Below are 12,273 nucleotides of genomic sequence, written 5' to 3' on the forward strand. Positions count from 1 at the left end.
CCAGGCCCTATCCCCACAACCCTACATATTTTACGCGCTAATCCCTCTAATTTACGCATCCCAGGACACTAAGGGGCAATTTAGCATGGCCAATCAACCTAACCCGCACATCTTTTGGACTGTGGGAGGAAACCGGAGCACCCGGAGGAAACCCACGCAGACACGAGGAGAATGTGCAAACTCCACACAGACAGTGACCCAAGCCGGGAATTGAACCCAGGTCCCTGGAGCTGTAAAGCAGCAGTGCTAGCCACTGTGCTACTGTGCCGCCCACTGGATGGTGGAGTGCTGGATCTGGTTTTGGGGAGCAAAGCCGGACAGGTGTTCAATGTGGCAGTGGGGGAACATTTTAGCGATAGTGACCACAACACGATATGGTTCAAGTTTGTTATGGACAAGGAGAAAGATGGCCTGCAAAAGACAGCTTTGTGTTGGGGGAAGGCAGAGTTTATTAAAATAAGGCAGGATCTAGCCAAAGTTGACTGGGAACAGCTCCTTGTGAGAAAGTCTACAGCAGAGCAGTGGGGGACATTCAAAAAGGAAATGGGAAGAGAACAGGTCCAACATGTTCCCTAATGGGGGAAATGTAGGAGTAATAAGTTCAGGGAATCCTAGATGTCTAGGACAATTCAGGACTGGATAAGGAAGAAGAGAAAGGCTTTTAACAAGTCCAAAGGGAGCAATTCAGCTGCAGCCCGAGAGGAATATAGGAAGTGCAAGCGGAAACTTAAGAAAGCAACAAAGGGGACGAGGTTAACCAGGGAAAGAATCGGACCCATTAGAGATCAAGGGGGCAATCTGTGTGTGAAGCCGCAGGACATTGGAAGGATATTAAATGAACACTTCTCATTGGTCTTCACTCAGGAAAAGGAGAATGTAGGTACAGAATTCAGGAAAAGGGACTGTGAGGACCTTGAATAGTTTGACCTAAGAAGTGAAGAGGATTGGAGACTTTGAAGGGCTTAAAAATAGACAAATCCCCAGGCCCAGTTGAATTGTATTCCAGGCTGCTATGGAAGGTGAGGCAGGAAATTGCAGGGGCTCTGACACAAATTTTTAATTTGTTTTTGGCCATAGGGGAAGTGCAAGATGACTAGAGGACGACCAACGTGGTTCCATTTTTCAAGATGGTGGTAGAGACGAACCAAGAAATTACAGACCAGTGAGTCTCATGTCAGTGGTAGGGAAGCTATTGGAGAAAATTCTGAAGGAGAGAATTAATCTCCACTTGGAAAGGCATGGATTGATTAGGGATAGTCAGCGTAGCCTTGTCAGAGGGAGGTCATGCCTAACAAATTTGATAGCATTTTTCAAAAATGTGATCGAGTGTGTGGATGAGGGAAGTACAGTTGATGTAGTTTACATGGATTTTAGCAAAGCTTTTGACAAGGTCCCACATGGGAGATTGATTTAGAAGGTTGAAACATATGGAATTCAAGGAAACTTGGTGAGATGGATCTGAAACTAACTTAGTAATAGGACACAAAGTGTTGTGGTAGAAGGCTGTTTGAGTGACTGGAGGCCAGTGTCCAGTGATGTACCACAAGGTTCAGTGCTAGGACCTTATTGTTTGTTACATATGTAAATGATATAGATGATAATGTGGGGGGGGAAATGATAAACTAGCTTGCAAATGACACCAAGGTTTGTAGGCTGGTTAATAGTGAAGAAGAAGGTTGTACGTTACAGGAAGATATAGATGGGTTGGTCCAATGGGCAGAGCAGTGGCAGATGGTATTTGACCCTGATAAGTATCAGGTGAAAAAGTAACAAGACAAGGGAGTATTTAATGAATGGCAGGACACTAAGTTCAGAGGAACGGATTGTTCTTGAGTTACTTATTCACAGATCCCTGAAGGCAGCAGAGCAGGTGAATAGGATAGTTAAGATGGCATATGGGACACTTGTTTTTATCAGTCGTGGCACAAAGTATAAGAGCAAGGAGATAATGTTGGAGCTGTACAGAGTTTTGGTTAGGCCACAGCTGAGCTGGAGTATTGTGTGCAGTTCTGGTCACCGCACTATAGGAAGAATGTGATTGCACTGGAAGGGGTATAGAGGAGGTTCACCAGGACGTTGCCTGGGATGGAGCATTTGAGCTATAAGGAGAGACTGGATAAGCTTGGATTGTCTTCTCTAGAGTAGAGAAGGCTGAGAGGGGACATGATTGAGGTGTATAAGATTCTGAGAGGTTGGGACAGGGTGAATAGGAACCAAGTTTCCCTTGGTTGAGAGGCCAATCACGAGGCAGCGTAGTTTTAGCATAAGGGCCAGGATATTCATTGGGGATATGAGAAAAAGTTTTATAAAGGTTCAGCAAAACTTCCCTGCTTTTCTACTCAGTATCTCTATTAATGAATCCCATACGCTTTGCTAATTACTCTCTTAACATGTCTTGCCGCCTTCAAAGATCTGTGCAAAGTCTCTCTGACCCTGCACTCTCTTTAGAACTATGCCTTTAATTTATAACTGTGCTAGTAAGTCTATATTGCCCTTCCCCATTTTTTTCTGCCAAAAGGCATCATCTCACAGTTCTCTTAATTAAGTTTCATCTTATCTGCCCATCCTGCTGGTCCCTTTATGTCCAGTTGCAGAGGATTTGCACCATCCTCAATGTTTGTCACACCTCCAAGTTTGGTATCATTGGCATATTTTGACATTTATCAGTAAATATCAGTAAAACATAGGAGATAGTCACCAACCTCGGAAAGCATAGTGGAGGACATGCCACTGTCTATATCAGTGGGGATGAAGTGGAAATTATCGAGAGCTTCAAGTTTCTAGGTGTCCAGATCACCAACATGTCCTGGTCTCGCCATGCCAATCTATAGCTAAGAAAGCCCAACAACAGCTCTACTTTCTCAGGAGACTAAGGAAATTTGGCATGTCTGCTCCAACGCTCACTAACCTTTACAGATGCATCATAGAAAGCATTCTTTCTGGTTCTATCACAGCTTGGTATGGTTCCTGCTCTGTCAAAGTTCGCAAGAAACTACAAAGGGTTGTGAACGAAGCCCAGTATATCATGCAAACCAGCCTCCCATCCATTGTCTCTGTCTATGCTGCCTCTGCATAGCAGCCAATATAATTAAGGACTCCATGCACACCGGACACACTCTCTTCCACCTCCTTCCACTGGGAAAAAGATACAAAAGTCTGAGAACACGTACCAACTGACTAAAGAACAGTTTCTTTCCTGCTGCCATCAGGCTTTTGAATGAATCTACCTTATATTAAGTTGATCTTTCTCTACACCCTAGCTATAACTGTAATACTACATTCTGCACCCTCTCTTTTCCTTTTCCCCTATGTACTCTATGAATGGTATGCTTTGTCTGTATAGCATGCAAGAAACAATACTTTTCACTGTATATGTACATGTGACAATAATAAATCAAATCAAATCAAAAGCATTTTACTCTGTATTCCAATATCCAGGTCTATTATATATATCAGAAATAACAGTGGTCCTGGCACCTACCCTTGGAGAACAGGACTGTCTACCATCCACCAGTCTGAAAAGCCATTGTTTATCATGACTTGTTTTCTGCCCTTAAGGCAATAGTTTTACCTAAGCCAAAACTGATCCTTCTATTCAATGAGCTTCAATATTCAGCCTTTTGTGTGGCACTTTGGCAAATGCTTTCTTAAAATACATGTAGACAATAGTCATCACATTCCTTTCAAAAATGCTCTCTGTTACTTCTTCAAAAAATTCACTGGGGTTACTCAAGAACGATCTGCCTTTTAGAAATCAGCGCTGGCTCTTCTGAATTAACTCAAACATCTCCAAATGCCTGTTGATCTTTTCCTGATTATTGTTTCCAAATCCCTATCCCTATGTTAAACAGAGCAGCTTATAGGAATCTCCTTACACCTATATACCATATACACCAATGCAATTAAAGAAAAACATTGATTTATTTTAAGGGGGAAGGAAAGAGAAATGAGGATTTTAAAATTTAATTTACACATTCAATGTAGAAAAATAATGGACTGACAAATATATATATTTTTCATGAGCATTTGCCACTCTCCCCAATTCTCTGGCACCTACAACTATCTCTATCTATCTATCCCAGGTGGATTGGAAAATTATGACAAGCTGTTCTGTCATCTCCATTCCCACTTCCTTTAGCAATCTTGGATCCAAGTCATCTGAGCCAGGCAACTTACCCACTCTAAGCATAGCCAGCCTTTCCAGTATGGCCTGCTTATTAATTTTCACCCTATCCATTACCTCTATCAACTTTGCTTTTACTGATAGTTTATCAGCAATCTCTTTCTTGGTAAATACTAATACTTTTAAAGTATTCTTGCCTTGCTCTGTGCCCCTATGCATGAATCATTTTCTTTGTTCTTACCACTTGCTAGCTATTTACATGCTGGTAGAAACATTTTGGGTTTTCTTATGTTGACATGCTGTGCAAATATTTTCTTCATTACAATAAGCTGCTAATTCTGTTTGCTCTTAATAATTCTCCCTCTTTCCTTTAAGATGCTGCTGCAGGCTTATCAAAATCAGCCCCCATGCTGCATTCTCCCCACCAGACTCCGTCTACATTGTTGAGTTGTCTTTCAGGAATGTCATAGAGTCATAGAGGTTTGCAGCATGGATACAGGCCCTTCGGCCCAACTTGTCCATGCTGCCCTTTTTTTTAAAACCCCTAAACTAATCCCAATTGCCCACATTTGGCCCAGATCCCTCTATACCCATCTTACCTGTGTAACTGTCTAAATGCTTTTTAAAAGACAAAATTGTACCCGCCTCTACTACTACCACTGGCAGCTTATTCCAGACACTCACCACCCTTTGTGTGAAAAAGTTGTCTCTCTGGACACTTTTGTATCTCTCCCCTCTCACCTTAAACCTATGCCCTCTAGCTTTAGACTCCCCTTCCTTTGGGAAAAGACATTGACTATCTAGCTGATCTGTGGCCCTCATTATTTTATAGATCTCTATAAGGTCACCCCTCAGCCTCCTACGCTCCAGGGAAAAAAGTCCCAGTCTATCCAGCTTCTCCTTATAACTCAAACCACCAAGTCCCGGTAGCATCCTAATAAATCTTTTCTGCACTCTTTCTAGTTTAATAATATCCTTTCTATTATAGGGTGACCAGAACTGTACACAGTATTGTACAAGTGTGGCCTTACCAATGTCTGATATAATTTCAACAAGACATCCCAACTCCCGTATTCAATGTTCTGACCAATGAAACCAAGCATGCCGAATGCCTTCTTCACCACTCTGTCCACCTGTGACGCCATTTTCAAGGAGCTATGAACAGATACCCCTAGATCCCTTTGTTCTGTAACTCTCCCAACGCCCTACCATTAACTGAGTAAGTCCTGCCCTGGTTCAATCTACCAAAATGCGTCACCTCGCATTTAGCTAAATTAAACTCCATCTGCCATTCGTCAGCCCTCTGGCCCAATTGATCAAGATCCCGTTGCAATCGGAAATAACTTTCTTCACTGTCCACTATGCTACCAATCTTGGTGTCATCTGCAAACCTACTAACCATGCCTCCTATATTCTCATCCAAATCGTTAATATAAATGACAAATGAGTGTGTTTCACACATTTAAATTTGGCTCATCCGCATAAATGGTCTAGGCCCCACTCAGTGCCATGGGATACCCAAAGCATGTGCCCACCAATAACACTACAGCTGAGCTCTTCCTGTCAGCGGAATCTTCTGGTCCCGCCGAGGTGAATGGAGATTTCGATGGCTTGCGGGAGAATCTGTGGCGGGGTCCTGGAAAATTCCAGCCTATAAATTAATAGACCCTGATATCTAAGTTTACGTTTATTTATTAGTGTCACAAGTAGACTTACATTAACACTGCAATGAAGTTACTGTGAAAATCCCCCAGTCACCACACTCCGGCACCTGTTCGGGTACACTGAGGGAGAATTTAGCATGGTCAATGCACCTAACCAGCATGTCTTTCTGACTGTGGGAGGAATCCGGAGCACCCAAAGGAAGCCTATGCAGACACGGGGGGAACGTACAGATTGTGCACAGTGAGTGACCCAAGCTGGGAATCAAACCTGGGTCCCTGGCGCTGTGAGGCAGCAGTGCTAACCATGTGACACCGTGCCACCTGCCCTTTTGCCTTCACTCCTGTAACAATCACCACTTCAATAGCCAGAAATCTTAGGAGTGAGTCAGACAGCAATAAGTGAGACTGTCCCTTTAAAATTGATACGGCTGTTTCAAGTTTGATTTAGCCTCATAGAAATCAGTGATATTTTGAGAACAGTCCGTTTTCTGTTGCAAATGAATTGAGATAGTGTAAGATGACAAGGTGCTGATAATCACCGTGACAAGAATTTTGCCACTGCTGTCTGTCCTACTGAAGGCTGTGACAAGGACACCTATCAATCTTCACAGTGGCACCAGCCTGAGGAGATCTAACTGCAGATTCATTGATGTCTAATGAGGCATCAGAGAAGAATGGGGACACAGAGAAATCCAGAGGGGAATGACTGCCAGGACCGCTCCTTCAAAGCTCGAGTACAAACAGGAAGGTTTTGCCCAGGGAAATAAATAGCACTGTTCTGTCAACTTGTAATATAGAAAATATGAACATGTTTGGAGGTGGTCTTCAGATTGCCTCCAGCTGCTATTTATAGCTATCATGTTCTGAGCCACCCTCATCCGGTTATTACTCCGTTTTTAGCAGAAAGTTATCTTCATTTTCTTTTATTTTCCCCTCAGACATCTGAGCTGAAAGGATCAGCTCTTTTAGTTCACTCTGTCTTGAGTTTTAGTCTCCAGCAAATTGAGAGCTTTGCGAGGCACAAGTGAAGTAGATTAGCATTCAGTGCTGTCCAAGAATGAGGTTATGTCGAGTCCAAAGCAACACACCAGGAGCAGACTGAACAGTGCACGGATAGCTACGCAAGTCAAATTAAATAATGACCTTGATATATGCTGGAGTGTGATTTCCAAGATTGGAGGAGGAGTTCTGGGTGCTGTGAAGTTTTATCTTCATAGCATGCATGTTTGTTGTTACAAGTCTCCATTGGGAAGTGAGCCTGGTTGATAGGATTAGCTGTCTGTCTGCAGGGAATGCTGAAGAAGAGACTGTAGCCAAGAAACAGGTAGGTCAAAATTAGGCACAAATTATGAGGGGGTGGAATGGGGGGGTGAGGGGGGGGGGGGATGGCAGACCGGATGTGGGGTGGAGGGGGGTGGGGTGCAGGGTGGAGGGGGTGCGGATGCAGGATTGAGTGGGGTTGGGGGGGGGGGTGGTTGTTGGAGTGCACTGTGATGGTCCCAGTGTGATTTGGAGCATTGGGGGGGAGCTATCAAAAGGAATGATTGGAGTCAGTGATTATAAAGGTAGGGATGTTTGGTGATCACATGGTGCGGTTGATTAGTGAACGAGATGGGGTTTGATCGCTGCCGTGGTTTACTAGTTTACTTAATGGGTTGAAGGGAAGCATTATTCCTCTTGGACCACAGACAGTGCTGGAAAAGCATGTACCTTTTCCCCACAGCTTTCCTCATCTCCCATTAGTTGCCACATTTGCCCACGTCCAGTAAACTGGTTACAGGCCTGAAATGCAGATAAAATCTTAGTTACATAGCCTCATTAATACTAAAGAAAATGGGGGAGGAATTAAGTACCATCACCATCACTAGAGAAGTAGTATTAGACTAACTAATGGGGCTAAAGGCAGATAAATCCCCTGGCCCTGATGGATAGGATCGTAGGATCAACTATCTCTGTAGCTGCAGAGATAGTTGATGCATTGGTTATAATTTTCCAAAAATCTTTGGATTCTGGAGAAGTGATGTGGAGATGCTGGCGTTGGACTGGGGTAAACACAGTAAGAAGCCTAACAACACCAGGTTAAAGTCCAGCAGGTTTATTTGGTAACAAATGCCACTAGCTTTCGGAGCGTGCTGCTCCTTTGTCAGGTGGAGTGGGAGATGTGCTCACAAACAAGGCATACAGAGACACAAAGTCAATTTACAGAATAATGATTGGAATGCTAATCAAGCTAATCAATGCTAATACAGCTAATCAAGTCTTAAAGGTACCTTTAAGACTTGATTAGCTGTAAAGACTCGCATTCTAATCATTATTCATTCTTCTGTAAATTGAGTTTGTGTCTTTATATGCCCTGTTTGTGAACAGAACTCCCACTCACCTGACGAAGGAGCAGTGCTCCGAAAGCTAGTGGCGTTTGCTACCAAATAAACCTGTTGGACTTTAACCTGGTGTTGTTAGACTCCTTACTGTGTTTACCCCAGTCCAACGCCGACATCTCCACATATTGTCTCCAGACAGGACAGCTCGTGAGATTTTGCAAGTCCAGGCAAGTTGTGGGGGTTACAGATAGTGTGACATGAACCCAAGATCCCAGTTTAGGCCGTCCTCATGTGTGCGGAATTTGGCTATCAATTTCTGCTCAGCGACCCTGCGTTGTCGTGTGTCGTGAAGGCCGCCTTGGAGAACGCTTACCCGAAGATCAGAGGCTGAATGCCCGTGACCGCTGAAGTGCTCCCCCACAGAAAGAGAACAGTCTTGCCTGGTGATTGTCGAACGGTGTTCATTCATCCATTGTCGTAGCGTCTGCATGGTTTCCCCAATGTACCATGCCTCCGGACATCCTTTCCTGCAGCGTATCAGGTAGACAACATTGGCCAAGTTGCAAGTGTATGTACCGTGTACCTGGTGGATGGTGTTCTCACGTGAGATGATGGCATCCGTGTCAATGATCCGGCATGTCTTGCAGAAGTTGCTGTGGCAGGGTTGTGTGGTGTCGTGGCCACTATTCTCCTGGAGGCTGGGTAGTCTGCTGCAGACAATGGTCTGTTTGAGGTTGTGCGGTTGTTTGAAGGCAAGAAGTGGGGGTGTGGGGATGGCCTTGGCGAGATGTTCGTCCTCATCAATGACATGTTGAAGGCTCCGGAGGAGATGTCGTAGCTTCTCCGCTCCGGGGAAGTACTGGACGACGAAGGGTACTCTGCCCACCGTGTCTCGTGTTTGTCTTCTGAGGAGATCGGTGCGGTTTTTCACTGTGGCCCACGGATAACCTCACGATGCTCCACTTCTCCAACTTCCACCCTAAACACATTAAAGAAGCCATTCCCTACGGACAAGCCCCCCCGTATACATGGGATCTGCTCGGATGAGAAGGATCGCAACAGACACCTCCAGACGCTGAAAGATGCCCTCATAAGAACAGGATATGGCGCTCGACTCATCGATCGACAGTTCCGACGCGCCACAGCGAAAAACCGCACCGACCTCCTCAGAAGGCAAACATGGGACACGGTGGACAGAGTACCCTTCGTCGTCCAGTACTTCCCCGGAATGGAGAAGCTACAACATCTCCTCCGGAGCCTTCAACATATCATCGATGAAGACGAACATCTCGCCAAGGCCATCCCCACACCCCACTTCTTGCCTTCAAACAGCCGCACAACCTCAAACAAACCATTGTCTGCAGCAAACTACCCAGCCTTCAGGAGAACAGTGACCACGACACCACACAACCCTGCCACAGCAACCTCTGCAAGACGTGCCAGATCATCGACATGGATGCCATCATCCCACGTGAGAACACCATCCACCAGGTACACGGTACATACACTTGCAACTCGGCCAATGTTGTCTACCTGATACGCTGCAGGAAAGGATGCCCGGAGGCATGGTACATTGGGGAGACCATGCAGACGCTACGACAACGGATGAATGAACACCACTCGACAATCACCAGGCAAGACTGTGCTCTTCCTGTTAGGGAGCACTTCAGCGGTCACGGGCATTCAGCCTCTGATCTTCGGGTAAGCGTTCTCCAAGGTGGCCTTCACAACATACGACACCGCAGGGTCGCTGAGCAGAAACTGATAGCCAAGTTCCGCACACATGAGGACGGCCTAAACCGGGATCTTGGGTTCATGTCACACTATCTGTAACCCCCACAACTTGCCTGGACTTGCAGAATCTCACTGGCTGTCCTGTCTGTTTATAAGATGTTGAGAGGTATTGATAGAGTGGATTCTCAGAGGCTTTTACCCAGGGCTGAAATGGTTGTCATGAGAGGCCACAGGTTTAGGGTGCTGGGGAGTAGGTATAGAGGAGATGTTAGGGGTAAGTTTTCCACTCAGAGGGTGGTGGGTGCGTGGAATCGGCTGCCAGTAGTGGTGGTGGAAGCGGATTCGATTGACTTTTTAAGAGACTTTTGGATAGGTTCATGGAGGTTAGTAAGATAGAGGGTTATAGATGAACCTAGAAGGTAAGGAAATTGTTCGGCGCAACTTGTGGGCTGAAGGGCCTGTTTGTGCTGTAGCTTTTCTATGTTCTATCTCTTTAACTTGTGCTTAATGCTCTCTCCACTCACATTGTCTGTACCTTTAAGACTTGATTAGCTGTATTAGCATTGATTAGCTTGATTAGCATTCCAATCATTATTCTGTAAATTGAGTTTGTGTCTCTGTATGCCCTGTTTGTGAGCACATCTCCCACTCCACCTGACGAAGGAGCAGCACGCTCCAAAGGCTAGTGGCATTTGTTACCAAATAAACCTGTTGGACTTTAACCTGGTGTTGTTAGACTTCTTTCTGGAGAAGTACCAGAGGACTGGAAAACTGCCAATGTGACAGCCCAATTAAAAAAGGGAGGGAGGCAAAAAGCAGGTAACAATAGGCCAATTAGCCCAACATCTATTGTTGGAAATATGTTGGAATCAATTATTAAGGAAGTAGTAGCAGCACATTTGGAAAATCATAATAGAATAAAGCAGAGTCAACTTGGCTTCATTGAAGGGAACAAGGAACAAAGAACAGTACAGCACAGGAAACAGGCCCTTCGACCCTCCAAGCCTGTGCCGCTCATTGGTCCAACTAGACCATTCGTTTGTATCCCTCCATTCCCAGACTGCTCATGTGACTATCCAGGTAAGTCTTAAACGATGCAAGCGTGTCTGCCTCCACCACCCTACTTGGCAGCGCATTCCAGGCCCCCACCACTCTCTGTGTAAAATACGTCCCTCTGATATCTGAGTTATACCTCACCCCTCTCACCTTGAGCCCGTGACCCCTCGTGATCGTCACCTCCGACCTGGGAAAAAGCTTCTCACTGTTCACCCTATCTATACCCTTCATAAGTTTGTATACCTCTATTAGGTCTCCCCTCATTCTCTGTCTTTCCAGGGAGAACAAGCCCAGTTTACCCAATCTCTCCTCATAGCTAAGACCCTCCATACCAGGCAACATCTTGGTAAACCTTCTCTGCACTCTCTCTAAAGCCTCCACGTCCTTCTGGTAGTGCGGCGACCAGAACTGGACGCAGCACTCCAAATGTGGCCTAACCAGTGTTCTATACAGCTGCAACATCAGACTCCAGCTTTTATACTCTATACCCCGTCCTATAAAGGCAAGCATACCATATGCCTTCTTCACCACCTTCTCCACCTGTGCTGCCACCTTCAAGGATTTGTGGACTTGCACACCTAGGTCCCTCTGTGTTTCTATACTCTTGATGGCTCTGCCATTTATTGTATAACTCCCCCCTACATTAGTTCTTCCAAAATGCATCACTTCGCATTTATCCGGATTAAATTCCATCTGCCATTTCTCCGCCCAATTTTCCAGCCTATCTATATCCTGCTGTATTGTCTGACAATGTTCATCGCTATCCGCAAGTCCAGCCATCTTCGTGTCATCCGCAAACTTGCTGATAACACCAGTTACACCTTCTTCCAAATCATTTATATATATCACAAATAGCAGAGGTCCCAGTACAGAGCACTGCAGAACACCACTGGTCACAGACCTCCAGCCGGAAAAAGACCCTTCGACTGTTACCCTCTGTCTCCTGTGGCCAAGCCAGTTTTCTACCCATCTAGCCACCTCTCCTTGTATCCCATGAGCCTTAACCTTCTTAACCAACCTGCCATGAGGGACTTTGTCAAATGCCTTACTGAAATCCATATAGACGACATCCACGGCCCTTCCTTTGTCAACCGTTTTTGTCACTTCCTCAAAAAACTCCACCAAATTTGTAAGGCACGACCTTCCTCTTACAAAACCATGCTGTCTGTCATTAATGAGATTGTTCCGTTCTAAATGCGCATACATCCTGCCTCTAAGAATCCTCTCCAACAACTTCCCTACCACGGACGTCAAGCTCACCGACCTATAATTACCCGGGTTATCCCTGCTACCCTTCTTAAATAATGGTACCCCATTCGCTATCCTCCAATCCTCAGGGACCTCACCTGTGTCCAATGAAGAGACAAAGATTTCC

Source organism: Mustelus asterias, chromosome 6 (genome assembly GCF_964213995.1).
Source record: "Mustelus asterias chromosome 6, sMusAst1.hap1.1, whole genome shotgun sequence".
NCBI classification, from domain to species: Eukaryota; Metazoa; Chordata; class Chondrichthyes; order Carcharhiniformes; family Triakidae; genus Mustelus; species Mustelus asterias.